The following is a 14,938-nucleotide window of genomic DNA, read 5'->3' as shown; positions in this document are numbered from 1 at the left end:
ACTCCACCAGAAACCTAGCAAATTTTACTTGAGTAAGAGGGAGGAAGAGGGAGCTTGTCTTTGCTGCCTTCTGGTCTCCTTTTTGACCTTGGATCTGCCATCTTCACAACACCCTCTGCTGAGTCTCCCCAAGTCGTCCTCTGTTGTGCAAAACCTCTTTTAAAATACCATGTAGGTTTTACTCTCCATCACTCCTACCAAGTCCCCTGTAAAATGAAAGAGATAAAATGCTGCATTCTCATTTTCCCCATTCTATTTCAAGGTATTTTCCTTCGCTAGGAATTAAGAAAATTTAGATGATTAAAGTAGCTCAGAGTAATGTTATGTTATAAAAGAAGAATATGTTCAGTTAAATGTAGAAAGAAGAACAATGAAATAGGATTCTCAGGGGCCCTCAGCATGGCTGTCTTCTTCATGGCCTTCCTTTTCCATGACAGATAAACAAGGGGAACAATTGGGCACCCCATCTTTGAAAGGATGCCTCCTCATCTTCCTATATACTGCCTCCATTCCAATCCACTTTTCTGTGATTGGTTAGTCTCAGCCCTTCAGATATAAATATGGCTATGCTTTGACGATCTTATGTGTAGACCTCAGAGAGTGTTACTTTGTCATCTGCCACCGTGAAGTGGTCCTCCTGAAACCCAGAAAGAAGACACGAAGAAAGCTTTGGTTTCTCTTCATTGTGTATTCTCTTCACACAAAATCATTTCTCTGGCTTTAAATACTGTTAAGTAATTTGGGAATCCCAAACTATGTAAATAAACACACCCTTCTCTAAGTTTCAGTTATACATAAATTAAACTACTTCCTTAAAAGACTTTTTGGAAAACAGTGGCCAGCTTTGAAAATGTGTGTTCAGTTTTTCACTGAACACAATTCAGAAACAACCCTATGGCAGGTTGTTAGTATTTGCTTTTAAGGAGCAGCTATAAAAGAATTCACTGGGACAAACATTAGGTTGAGTTTTAAAAGACCAAGGTAGTGCGGTTTTTAGTAGTTGCAGATTTTATAAGCTTAAGAATGGTAAACTAGTGTTCTTTACCCTTCTTACTTCTTTTCTAGTGAGACACATTGGGTTAAGTTCTATTTTTAAATGTATCTGAGCCTGTTGAGAAGAAATTTAAACAAAGGCCCGGATACTGGTTCCAGTAAAACTTTAAGCTCCAAGACCAAAATCCAGCACAACTGGCTGAGCTTAGCTTTAGAACAAGCTCAGCTTAGGGACAGTGCCATGACACAGGGCCAATCACTACACAAATCACATTCTGCCAAGCAGCGTTCTGAGTGCAAGTCTGAATTACTGGAGGAAGGAAAGTTGATGGCATTTCCCCTCCATTTTGAGATTCATCAACAGTGCTTCACAATAGAAGAAAAGAATATGACTGTCGTATAATAGCAGAATGCATTCGTACAGAAGGAACAGTCGGCTTCCTCATGTGGACAGCCAATTCAATACATAAGCATTTCAGGCTGATAAAAGGAGGGTATATCCAGGGGAACCCATCACTAAAGCACTCAGGAGACAAATAGGGATAGAGCCTGATGTAATGTTGCAAGCAAATAACACTCGAAGGCATGCTAACTCTTCCTGTCACTATGCAATACTTGAAGTCTAGAGAAAAACCTTTAGACTAGTAGCTGTACTGGTTAGAATACAGGTCAAGATCTGATAACCCAACACTACAGTGCCTTAAGTAAGATCAGAATTTATTTCTTTCACACATAATTGGCCAGAGGCAGTTGGGCATTCCAAGGCAAGAAGGTGGCTCTGGTTCAAGGTCAGACAGGAAGCCAGGTTGCTTTGATTTTGTTGCCCTGCTCTCTGTTAAGGAGTTGCTCTCAACCTCATGATCGATGGTGGCTCACTAGTACCAGACCAGTGTCAGTGAACAAAAGCAGGACATGAGAACATAGAGGGCAACCAACCTCTTTTTCAAAGACATGCCCCAGAAATCACATGCATCCTGTATCTTCACAGCTAGATGCAAAGTACTGGGAAAAATCTAAAACTCAAGGACTTTTCTTGCTCAGATGGGGATGCATATTGGGGTTCAATTAGAACATTTCCATAGTAATTAAATGACAAGCTTCAGAATACATATGTGTGTGCGCACATGCACATGCACTCTCATACACAGCATTCTTAAGAGTGATTAGGGGCTTACATAGAAGGTAATATTGCCTAATGATTAAGATAGATCAAGGGTAGACTTTGAGGCCAGAGAGACCTGAGTTTGAATCTTGGCTCTATCATTGACTAGATGTATAGCTCTTCTAAACATTAATTTTCTTACCTGTAAATAGGGATAATTCTTACCTCATAGAAATGTTATAAGGGGCAAATTAAATAACATGTACTATTGGATAATAAAAAATTTTTCTGATCTTTGTCCTGGATTCCTGGCAAGAAGCTTCTAAAACCCTTGGAATTTCCCAAATGTCTTTGTTATTTATGAGCCTCTTGGGTTGCTGAGTTCGTGCTATCAAGATGGAGATGGGTCAGGATAGGGGCTGTTACCCAAAAGACCAACCATGTAATTAGAGGGTTGGGGCTTTGGGCCATGTGGTATCAGCCAAATCTCCCTACCTTTTTGGAGGGCAGGGAGGGAGGTTGGGCTGGAGATTGAGTTCATTCATGTGGCCAATGATTTAATATGCTATGAAATCTCAATAAAAACTCTGGGCACCAAAGCTTAGTGGAGCTTCCTGGTTGGGGAACACAATTGAGGCCAGGAGAGTGACACACTTTGATTCCACAAGGAGACAACAAAGAAACGCTGCATTTGGGACCCTCCCATTCCTCACTCCATGTGTCTCTTCATTTGGTTCTGATTTGTGTCCTTTAAAGTAAAACTTTAATAATAAGTATAATGTTTTCTTGAATTCTGTGCTTGTTTTAGTGAATTATCAAGCCCCCAAATCTGTAGCCAGTCAGAAGTATAGGTGGCCTGGGGACCTCCGAAGTGTGGCTGACATCTGAAGTGAGGGCAGGCTTGTGGAGGATCGGGCCCTTCACTTGTGGGGTCTGAGCCAAAATTGAATTATAGTGCACCAGGTGGGGTCAGAATATGTATAAAATGCTTAGACAGTAACTGGAACATGTGAGAGCTTAATAAAGGCTAAGTGCTATTATTGCTTTTAATTATTATTAAAAAAATTATCCCTAATTGATTGAATTACCAGAATCTAGTGATGTTGAAATAATCTTTAACTATTATTCTGCAGTCCTTCTCATCAGAGTTTCATAAAAGTTTTCCTCAACATGCGGCTGGCTCCAAGCCTCTTTCTATGAATAGAGAGCTGAAATGAGGGCCTTGTATCCATCCCAAGTTAGTCGATAGCACCCAGTTTAAAGGCTCCCACGTGAGTGCCACTCACAAAGCACGCAGACTTATGAGCCCCTCAGAATTGGGAGTCACCTGAAGAAGGTAGAGTTTTCATCAAACTAGAGGTCACCTCATGGCTATATTCTGAGGGCTGCCACCACGTGGAAGGGGAACCCCAGCTCACAACGCCTGAATGGCTGAGGCCTGAGGCAAAGAGGAATTACCAAGATTGGATAAGATGTGGGGAAGATTTTTTAAATACACAAGAGTGGTAGAAAAAAACATGTGATTTGCAGTTTGATAGCACTGTTCAAACCTAATCTTTGCAACTAGCCAACCACGTGATTGGGGATAAATGTTTTAATCCTCCTGAATCTCAGTTTCTCCCCTATATAAAATGGAATAGCAATGAGTCACTTCTGAGGTGGCTGGGAGGCAGCAGGGAGAGGATGCACGTAGAGTATTTGCCACAGTACCCAGCTCGCGGAAGCCGCTGGATGCATGTGAGCTCCCTTCCCCTTTGCTTCATGGGGCATGGTGGGGAGGGAAATCCTTCCACTCCCTTACTATTTAAAAAGCCCAGTGCAAAAAGCTTTCTAGGATCGGATTACCAGTTATTCTTTTCCTGAAAGGCAAGTCTTAGGTTACAGTTTTACTGTAAACATCTCCAAAACACTGTAGGCGGAAAGATCAAGGAGATTTGCAGTTCCTAGAAGGATGCATGCTATCCCATGAAGGTTCGAATTTCAAGGCTGATCTGCTCATGGATGGGATTCTGTCATCGGGAGTTCTCTTTCTCCGTGTGGCTTCTCAGAAGATAATCTGACCTTCACAGTTTATTCCCCACAATTTGTCCCTTTGCACGGGTCGTGTTTTTGATCACTTTGGCATTTAGAGAACATTCCTGTATGGGATGGAACTGAACTGAACTCTTCCAGTAATGAAAAATCTTACTTAGCCAGGGCTTTCAACTCTTCATCTCTCTTGTCTGCCCGATGCGAAAATCCTGCCTGCCTCTATTACCAAAATAGAAATGACTGTGAAGTTCGAGGTCGCTTTCAACAGATAACTATTTATGTGGTGCCCTAGGGAGGCAGGATATAGATCCTTCAGAAGGAATGTGCTTTTATGGTGCACATGGTCTCTAAGTTACTAGGCTTAAAAACGTCATTAGACTGATAACTGATGAATGAATAATTAAGTATTTGTAATTAAGGATGTGTGCAAATGTTAACTATAAAAATGTTCACCCCAGTATTTCTCAGTGTTTCTACCTCATAAAATAATTCATAAAAGAGTAGTTAATAATTATCGAAGTCTGTATAATAGAATATTATTTAGCCTTTAAAAATGAAGTTGTAGAAGTATGTTTATTAACACATTTGTATATTAGCAATCTACATGTGCAAAATAATAAAATTATGCATTATACAATCCCATCTTGCTTTAAAAAATTATATTATTTGTATATCATAAAAATACCAAGGAAAATGTCTAAAAGGGCATGTACTAAAAAGCAAATGATAGAACTACAGTTGATTTTTATTTTCTTTTTTCTTGAATATAGTTTCAGTCTTTCTATAATGAACACACATTACCGGCATACTTTTTTTTTTTTTTAAGATTTTATTTTTTAACTAATCTCTACACCCAACATGGGGCTTGAACTTAGAGCCCCAAGAACAAGAGTCACATGCTCCACCAACAGCCAATCAGGGGCCCCACTGCTGGTATATATTGTTAAAGCTTTTGTTAAAATAATTATTTTCTGACCACCAGACTAGGCTCAGGAGATGTAAGGAAAGCGTAATAAGGTTTCCCGGTGAAAAGAGAGTTTCTATGCTGGAAGAGGCAATGTAACAGAAGAGCAAGCCTCGGCTGAGCACAAGGAGGCTGGCATCCATCACACATTCGCCTCTGTGCGAGATAACCTTGGGCAAGCCATACCCATTTTCTGTACATCACTTTTTCCACATGGAAAAGCACAGTGACATTCCACACCTTGATACACTATCACCGAGACTGGGTGCGTACCTCCTGCACGCTCTGGGTCACAGGAAAAACCCGCCACACTGTCAGCACTCTGGATTTCCATTTGTGATGTGAGCTAGGGGTTTGTTGGAGTATTTATTTAGTATTTCTATTTATTTTTGCTATTATTAGATTATGTTCTGGAAACTTTTCCATGCATCATGGAGAGAGGCTTCTCTGTGGGTAATCTCGAATTGGTAATCATTTCCATCAGGAGCAGAGAAGCTGTTTTGCTTTTTGCTTCTCTGTTAAGCTCGAGGAGCTCTTTTGTAAGTCTCGGTATTGCTTGCTTGTGCAGTGCAGGCCTTGCTAAAGTCAAATTTCACCAATAGCATGGCCTCTGACAATAGAACTGGGTAACTCAGGGAAAGGGAAGTTAAGAGTTTTTAATGGCTACTTAGACAATATGCGGGCCACTAAAGAGAAAATAGATGACAAAACAAGAGAAATTCCATAAAATTGTATAGGTTGGTCTTCAGCTTTTATGAAGAGTCTTTATAACTTTTACTTGAGACTCCATGGCTCATAGGCTTGAATTTTTGCAACGTCTAATGGGATGGTAAAATGCTAATTTAATTATTTAGGAAGAGTGGAGAGCAGGGAAATTGCTACCAATTGTTTCTTCAAATTAAACTTAATAGGATAAATCTGACCTTGGGCATTTAAATCGGAAAAAATAACAATGTTGGTTAAGTCTTCAGATGGACTTCGGAGACCGTCTTTCTGATTAGCTCTATAACATGCAGACTTCTCCCTTTGGCAGAAAACCGGAGTACTGGAATTCTGAGGTCCCAGATGATCAATGTCAGGTGGCTAATTATGATTCATTTTCAATTCCAATTTAATCATTAATTGAAGTAGGTATCCTTGACTGAACATTCGGTGCCAGAAAACCTCAAAAAGAAAACGTGATACACAATCCTCCTGAAAAGCCACTGATGGGTTCCATTATCACCTTTATATCTGTTGCTCCTGGTAGCTATAGTAACTAGCATTTAAGAAACAAACACAAAAATCAAAGTCCTAGGCTGATGCAACGGCTCTCAGATGGCTTTGTTCCCTGTCTAAGATTTCCCTGCCTACTCTTGCATCATATTTCATGTCCAAAGCCTCGAGTGACTAACTTACTGCTTGGGGATGTGCAGGCTAAGGGGAAAGGATGGAGACCACCTGCCCTTTCAGAGAAAAAAACCAATCTAGATGCCCTGTGCGGTTAGGGAGACTCAGCGCCCTCCGTGTTCTGCTGGGAAAGAAAGAGGCTTGTCTGTGACAACTGTTGGCTTGTGAGCAGTGCTTGTCCAGGCCCCTCCGGGAGCGACGGTGGGCTCAGCCCCGCAATGCCTGGCCACAAACTCACCGTAACCTTGCTTGGGGGTGGGAGGGTGGGAGGGGTCGGTTCCAATTCTAGCCCGAAAAGGACCAGTGATTTTTCAAGTGTTGAATTCCAAGGAAAAGAGAGGAAGGGAGCAGAGTGGGAGAGGGAAGCCAAGCTAGAACAAATACTCTGAGCTTTTCGGGAAAACAAATTGGGCCAGTGATTTTTATTTGGACTTAAGTAAGCATTTTGGTTTATTTCATCTATTTTTGTAGCAGATATGGGCAATGTGTTTAAATGGAAAAGCGGTAAATAGAAACCCTTCCATTCAGGTACTTATATTTTCAGCATAAAGAGATGGCTGACAAACTGTATCCAAGACTGGCCTAGTAAGCTAAAAGCACACTTTTCTGGCATTCCAGTAATTAAGAAAAATTAGGGCACCTCCCAAACAGGTACAGACCCCAAAGTGTCCCTTTTGGAAGACTACATATGACATTACATTGCAGGGACATTAACCTTGCTTGGAATAGTTTTACACACAGAAACCCTTCACTGAACGATAAACTAGTAATTCCCAAGCCTTTCTTTAAAGGGAGCTTAATATTTTGGTTGGCAGATGTGCCCGGGGAAGTATTACATTAATAATACTTGCTTTTTACACAATTCCTTTCTTCATGCAGTTAGAATGCTTTATGGTGGATCAGATTCATCAACTGAAAAGAGAATGAATACGCTTGAGCTTTTATGACTTAACTCTGTCAAAAAAATACTCTAAAGAAGCACAAAAGTAAAGCCCTGATTCATGCCTGAGGGAAAGGCTAAATGATGAATGGCTTGAGAAACATAGAGAAAGTTGCAATATATATAAGGTAATAATCCATTCATCAGATATGGGGAAAATATGCAATATTTCTTTGTTAATGAAGATGATAACTGTGTAATCAGGCCTTGGACTTACCAAATCAGGTTGGACCTACATCCAATGACCTGGGGATAAAAAATATAAAAAATTACAGCCTATAACACAAGTGCTTCTTTTTCTCAGGCCCCAGACTCAATCACATCCATAGGGTAAAAGCTCTCTGACACTGCTACGTGGAGAGATGGCTTGTGGAAAAGAGTTCTAGAACTTTCCTATTTGTCTGAAGTGCTGCGTAGGACATTTAGGCCTGAAAAGTTCATTTATTCATTTAGTTCCACGGTCAGTGCCCATGTAAGGGATAGGCAAGGTGAGGGAAGCAGGAGTCCCATCCTATTTATCTTATCTGCCTTTTTAGTGCTAAAGGAAAAAGCAACAACAGTGAAAGAGGTACCACTGTTGGAAATGTTTTTTTGTTTTGGTCAATTGGCAGACAAGTATAATGTGATTACTTTTTTTTTTTATTTTAAAGATTTTATTTATTTATTTGACAGAGAGAGAGATAGCAAGAGCAGGAACACAAGCAGGGGGAGTGGGAGAGGGAGAAGCAGGCTTCCTGCCGAGCAGGGAGCCTGATGCGGGGCTCGATCCCAGGACCCTGGGATCATGACCTGAGCCGAAGGCAGACGCTTAACGACTGAGCCACCCAGGCACCCATAATGTGATTTCTTAATGTAAAGGGATAGATGCCATTTATTGCAGCAATTAGCAAAAGAAGGGTATGTCTTATTGATTGCTATAGCTAAGAGTCGTGCTGATAAATATGAAGTTGACATTTATAAGGCATTATGCCCTGAGCAGTCCAGACATTCACTACGAGGGACACAGGGAGCCAATCTCCAGGTTTCAGTTACAAGTGACTTCGTAAGGCTACTTGCCTGGCTTTTTGAAAGCCTTGATCCAAAAACACAGTGTAAGAAAGTGGTCCAGTTTCATTCTTCCGCATGTTGCTGTCCGGTTTTCCCAACACCATTTGTTGAAGAGACTTTTTCCCATTGGATATTCTCTTGGGCTTTGTTGAAGATTAATTGATCATATAGTTGTGGGTTCATTTTTGGGTTTTCTATTCTGTTCTATTGATCTGTGTCTATATTTTTGTGTCAGTACCAGACTGTTTTGATCACTACAGCTTTGTAATATAACCTGAAGTCCAGAATTTTGAGGCCTCCAGCTCTGCTGTTCCTTTTCAAGGTTTTTTCACTATTCAGGGTCTTTTGTGGATCTGTAAAAATTTTAGGATTCTTTGTTCTAGTTCTGTGAAAAATGCTGTTGGTATTTTGATAGAGGTTGCATTAAATGTGTAGATTGCTTTGGGTAGTACGGGCATTTTAACAATATTTGTTTCTCTGGTCCATGAGCATGGAATGTCTTTCCATTTCTTTGTGTCCTCTTCAATTTCTTTCATTACGTGTTTTATAGTTTTTAGAGTACAGATCTTCTACCTCTTTGGTTAGGTTTATTCCTAGGTATCTTACTGTTTTGGGTGCAATTGTAAATGAGTTTGCTTTCTTAATTTCTCTTTCTGCTGGTTCATTATTGGTGTATAGAAATGCAACAGATTTCTGTATATTGATTCTGTATCCTGCAACTTTATTGAATTTGTGTATCAGTTCTAGCAATTTTTTGGTGGAGTCTTTTGGGTTTTCTATATAGAGTACCATCTGCAAATAGTGAAAGTTTGAGTTCTTCCATGCCGATTTGGATGCTTTTTATTTCATTTTGTTGTCTGATTCCTGAGGCTAGGAGTTCTACCTTCTCACACCAAACACACAAACAAATTCAAAATGGATAAAAGACCTAAATGTGAGTCATGAAACCATCAAAATCCTAGAGCAGAATATAACCTCTTTGACATCAGCCATAGCAACTTCTTTCTAGATGTCTCCTGAGGCAAGGGAAACAAAAGCAAAAAAAAAGTATTGGGACTTTTGCATAAATAAAAACTTCTGCACAGCAAAGGAAACAATCAACAAAACTAAAAGGCAACCTGTGGAATGGAAGAAGATATTTGCAAATGTCATATCTGAGAAAGGGTTAGTATCCAAAATCTATAAAGAACTTATCAAACTCAAAAACGAATAATACAATTAAAAAATCAGAAGAAGACATGAATAGACATTTTTGCAAAGAAGACATACAGATGGCCAACAGATACATGAAAAAATGCTCCACATTACTGATCGTCAGGGAAATACAAATAAAAACTACAATGAGATATTACCTCATACCTGTCAGAATGGCTAAAATCAACAACACAAGAAACAACAGGTGTTGGCAAGGATGTGGAGAAAAGGGAACCCTCTTGCACAGTTGGTGGGAATGCAAACTGGTGCAACCACTCTGGAAAATAATATGGAGGTTCCTCAAAGAGTTAAAAAAATAGAACTACCCTATGACCCAGCAAATTGTACTACTAGATATTTACCCAATGAATATAAAAATACTAATTTAAAGAGACACATGCACCTGATATTTATAACAGCATTATCTACAATAGCCAAATTATGGAAACAGCCCAAGTGTCCATCAACTGAAGAATGGATAAAGAAGATGTGACATATATATTTGCTCAACATTTTATCAGTTGTTGGTCTTCTGATTTTTCCACAATTGAGAAAGAACCATGAGTAATGCAAATAAAGGACATGTCAGAGGTGGACATTGCTATAGTCATTTTTTTTTTTCTAAAGATTTTATTTATTTATTTGACAGAGAGAGACACAACAAGAGAAGCAGGTTTCCCCTAAGCAGGGAGCCCGACGTGGGGCTCGATCCCAGGACCCTGGGATCATGACCTGAGCTGAAGGCAGACGCTTAACAACTGAGCCACCCAGGCGCCCCTCCTATATTCATTCTTTCTACAGATACTTGCTGTATGTGACTGTGCCAAGAGCAAAGCCAGACTCGTCCCCAGTCTATGTAGGGTGGAATTGGGGGATGGGAAAGTGTTGAGGCAGGGTGGGACACCAGAATCCCTTCCAAAAAAGAGGTAGTTCTAGAATTGAATCTTGTATGGGAGAGTGGGTTAGAAAGAGGGGCATGGAGAGGGAAGAAGTGCCTGGTAAACGCAACACACCTAGAGCTTCCAAAGCACTTTTCAGTTGCCTACTCTCAAACATGAGCAGCCAGAGATTGCCACTCCCTCAGGAAAGCTCCTAACATGAAAATCAAAGATTAAACCCCCCCCCCCCAAAAAAAGACAGTACTTTGAGGAAATAAAAATAATGTAAGAACTCTCCTAAAGAAATCATTATTAATAACTTTATTGAAATTAGGGAAGGTGTAGGGGTGCTGAGTCGCTCAGTTGGTTGGGCGGCTGCCTTCAGCTCGGGTCATGATCTCAGGGTCCTGGGATCAAGCCCCACATGCTTCTCCCTCTCCTTCTACCCCTTCCCCTTCTTGTGCTCTCTCTCTCTCTCTCAAATAAATAAATAAAAATCTTTTTAAAAAATTAGAGAAGATATACCCATGAAACAAGAACAGAATGTTATAAAAAACTGAAAAGCAAACAAACAAAAAACTTTTGGAAATAAAAATCAATGTAGAGGAAAAACTAAGGAAATAAAGTAATTTGACTTTTAAGATGGACAAAGCTGAAGCATATTACTATGTTATAATTTTGTTTCATAGAAGTCTACACACTAGAATTATTTCTAATACCCCAAAGAACTGACTATGAGAGAGGAGTATTGAGGAGAAGTAAAAGATTTTATTTCTATTTCTCAGTCTAGAGAGGAAAATTATTGTTTCCCATCCTGTGAGTTCTTGGTCACAAAATCATGTGACAAAAGGTGGCAGGACTCTGTGTGTCATCTGTTAAAGAATAATTTTTACACAAGGATAAAATAATGACTCTCATACAAATATAAAATAAACATGTGAAAAGTATTTTTTTCTAATGCTAAGGGAACCAGTCAGATATTATAATTGGTTGAGAAGAGAACTCAAAGTACCCATACCTTATAGTGAGAAAAGGAAAGCTGAAATAACTTTGAAGGACAAGACTTGGAAAGTGAATTTTATTTGCCTTAGTTTTGAGAGTGAGTCTGAAAAGAAGCTAGGTAGTGTGTGAAAAATCTTAGTAATATTTGCTCAGTTTTGAGCTTTTTTTATTTGCTTTTTTGTTTGTTTACAGATTAATGCCTTTGCCTACAACATGAAGGATTACTCTTTAAGTGTAATCTGCCTAGATAGCAAAAATTCTGTGCCTTGCATCTGGGAAATACAAATCAAAACCTCAATGAGATACCACCTCACACTAGTCAGAATGGCTAAAATTAACAAGTCAGGAAACAGATGTTGGCGGGGATGTGGAGAAAGGGGAACCCTCCTACACTGTTGGTGGGAATGCAAGCTGGTGCAGCCACTCTGGAAAACAGTATGGATGTTCCTCAAAAATGTAGTGATCTGAAGGGGTACATGCACCCCAATGTTTATAGCAGCAATGTCCACAATAGCCAAACTATGGAAAGAGCCAAGATGTCCATCAACAGATGAATGGATAAAGAAGATGTAATGTATACACACACACACACACACAGACACACACACACACTGGAATATTATGCAGTCATCAAAAAAATGAAATCTTGCCATTTGCAACAACATGGATGGAACTAGAGGGTATTATGCTAAATAAAATAAGTCAATCAAAGAAAGACAATTATCATATGATCTCACTGATATGAGGAATTTGAGAAACAAGACAGAGGATCATAGGGGAAAGGAGGGAAAAATGAAACAAGAGGAAACCAGAGAGGGAGACAAACCATAAGAGACTCTTAATCTCAGGAAACAAACTGAGGGTTGCTGGAGTAGAGTGGGGTGGGAGGGGTGGGGTGGGGGGGTGATGGACATTGGGGAGGGTATGTGCTATGGTGAGTGCTGTGAATTGTGTAAGATCGTTGAATCACAGACCTGTACCGCTGAAACAAATAATACATTATATGTTAATATAAATAAATAAATAAAAATTCTGTGCCTTAGAAAAATGTTCTGTGCTCCATGTTGATTTTATTATATCTTTTATTATTTAAGCACCTCCCCGCCAAAGTTTCCTCACTTATAATAGAGCTATGGTTCTTTTTAACTGTGTTAGTTTCTGTGTTTATGTTTAAATGCTTTATTGCCACTTTGACTAAATAGGTGACGACGTGCTCTATCACAATCACCCACCCGCTCATCTTAAATGAACATCCAAAACTTCTCTGATAATTTTTTTGACTTCTGTGCTTCCCAGAAAGTGGGCTGGCCCTTGACAAAATTGTTAATTAGGTGAATTCTTCTTCAGCTCCTTTCTTTTACATCCTAATTTCTCTTTTTTTGCTGGTTCCACATAGCTCCTTTCAAGGACCCAGCACAGGGAGGTGCACTTGCAGTTGCCCAAGGCATTGCCTTAGCCAAGTGAAACCGATGAAATGGTTGCTGAAGATGGTCCCTTGTCCTAACTCCTCTATCAAAACCCACCTGCCCTGTGTTTCCTTCCCAAGGTCTCCTGTTACCTCTTAATCTGACAAACTCTTCCATGGTAAGGAATCAATAATGGCCCTTCCTAGATCTCATTTGCATTATAGCAGAAGAAAACACTAAGATGTATTTAAGTAGTAGCGTACATATTGAGTACGGTTGTATGTTGGGCATTATGCTCTACGTACATCAGCAGACATGGTCCATTCCTAGACTCAAGAAGCTTACATTCCATTAAGTTAAGTCAATGTGGTAAGTGCTATGGTAAAGTTTTATATAAAAAGTCCCAGAAGCCCTCACCTTTATGTTCAAATAACTTTTAAGAAGAGCACCAAGATGGTTGAATGGGAAAAAGAATATTCTTTTTAACAAATGGTACTGGGACAACTGAATATTTACATGTTAAAAAAACAAAAAACACAAAATTGGGCCTCTCTCGCATACCATATGCAGAAATTAATTGAAAATGTATCAAAGATCTAAATATAAGAGTAAACTAGAAGGGCGCCTGGGTGGCTCAGTCGTTAAGCGTCTGCCTTCGGCTCAGGTCATGATCCCAGGGTACTGGGATCAAGCCCCACATTGGGCTCCCTGCTCAGTGGGGATTCTGCTTCTCCCTCTCCCACTCCCCCTGCTTGTGTTCCCTCTCTCGCTGTCTCTCTCTGTTAGATAAATGAATAAAATCTTAAAAAAAAAAAAAAAGAGTGGGCGCCTGGGTGGCTCAGTTGGTTAAGCGACTGCCTTCGGCTCAGGTCATGATCCTGGAGTCCCGGGATCGAGTCTCGCATCGGGCTCCCTGCTCGGCAGGGAGTCTGCTTCTCCCTCTGACCCTCCTCCCCCTCATGCTCTCTGTCTCTCATTCTCTCTGTCTCAAATAAATAAATAAAATCTTTAAAAAAAAAAAAGAGTAAACTAGAAAACTCAGAAGAAAACATTAGAATAAGCCTTCATTACCTGGGTTAAGCAATGGTTTTCTAGATACAATACCCGAAGCACAAGCAACCAAATTAAAAATAAATAAGTCGATCTTCATCACAATTATGAAAAAGTTTTGTGCTTCAAAGGACACCATCGTTCAAAGGACACCATCAAGAAAGTGAAAAGACAACACACAGAATGGAAGCAAAAACTTACAAATCAAATATATGATAAGAGACTAATATCCAGAATATGTAAAGGACTCCAGAATAGAAATTTTTCCTAAGAAAACATACAAATGGCTAATAAGCATATAAAAAGATGTTCAACTTCCTTAATCATTAGAGAAATGCAAATCAAAATCACAAGGAGAACTTCATCATGCAAATTAGGAGGGTATAATTAAAAGGACAGACAATAACAACTGTTGAGAAGGATGTAGAAAAATTGAAACCTTCATACACTGCTGGTGAGAATGTAAAATGGTAAAGGCACTTTGAAAAACACTTTGGTAGTTCCTCGAAATGTTAAACATAGAGTTACTATAGGACCCTGACTTTCCACTCCTAGATACATACCCAAGAGAAGTGAAAACATGTCCATACAAAACCTTGTACATGAATGTTCATACCAGCATTGTTCATAATAGCCAAAAAATGGAAACAACCCACATGTCTATCAATTGGTGAATGGATAAACAAAATGTCACATATCCATATAGTGGAATATTATTTGGCCATAAAAAGGAATGACACACTGATATATGCTGCAACATGAATAAACCTTAAAAATACTATACTAAGTAGAATGGCAAAAATGTGCAGGGAAAGAAACAACAAATGTTGGAGAGGTTGTGGAGAAAGGGGAACCCTCTTACACTGTTGGTGGGAATGCAAGTTGGTACAGCCACTTTGGAAAACAGTGTGGAGGTGCCTCAAAAATTTAAAAATAGAGCTA

The sequence above is a fragment of the Leptonychotes weddellii genome, chromosome 9 (genome assembly GCF_054177405.1).
Source record: "Leptonychotes weddellii isolate Sample4059 chromosome 9, ASM5417740v2, whole genome shotgun sequence".
Taxonomy (NCBI): Eukaryota; Metazoa; Chordata; class Mammalia; order Carnivora; family Phocidae; genus Leptonychotes; species Leptonychotes weddellii.
Note: the sequence above shows the minus strand (reverse complement) of the source record.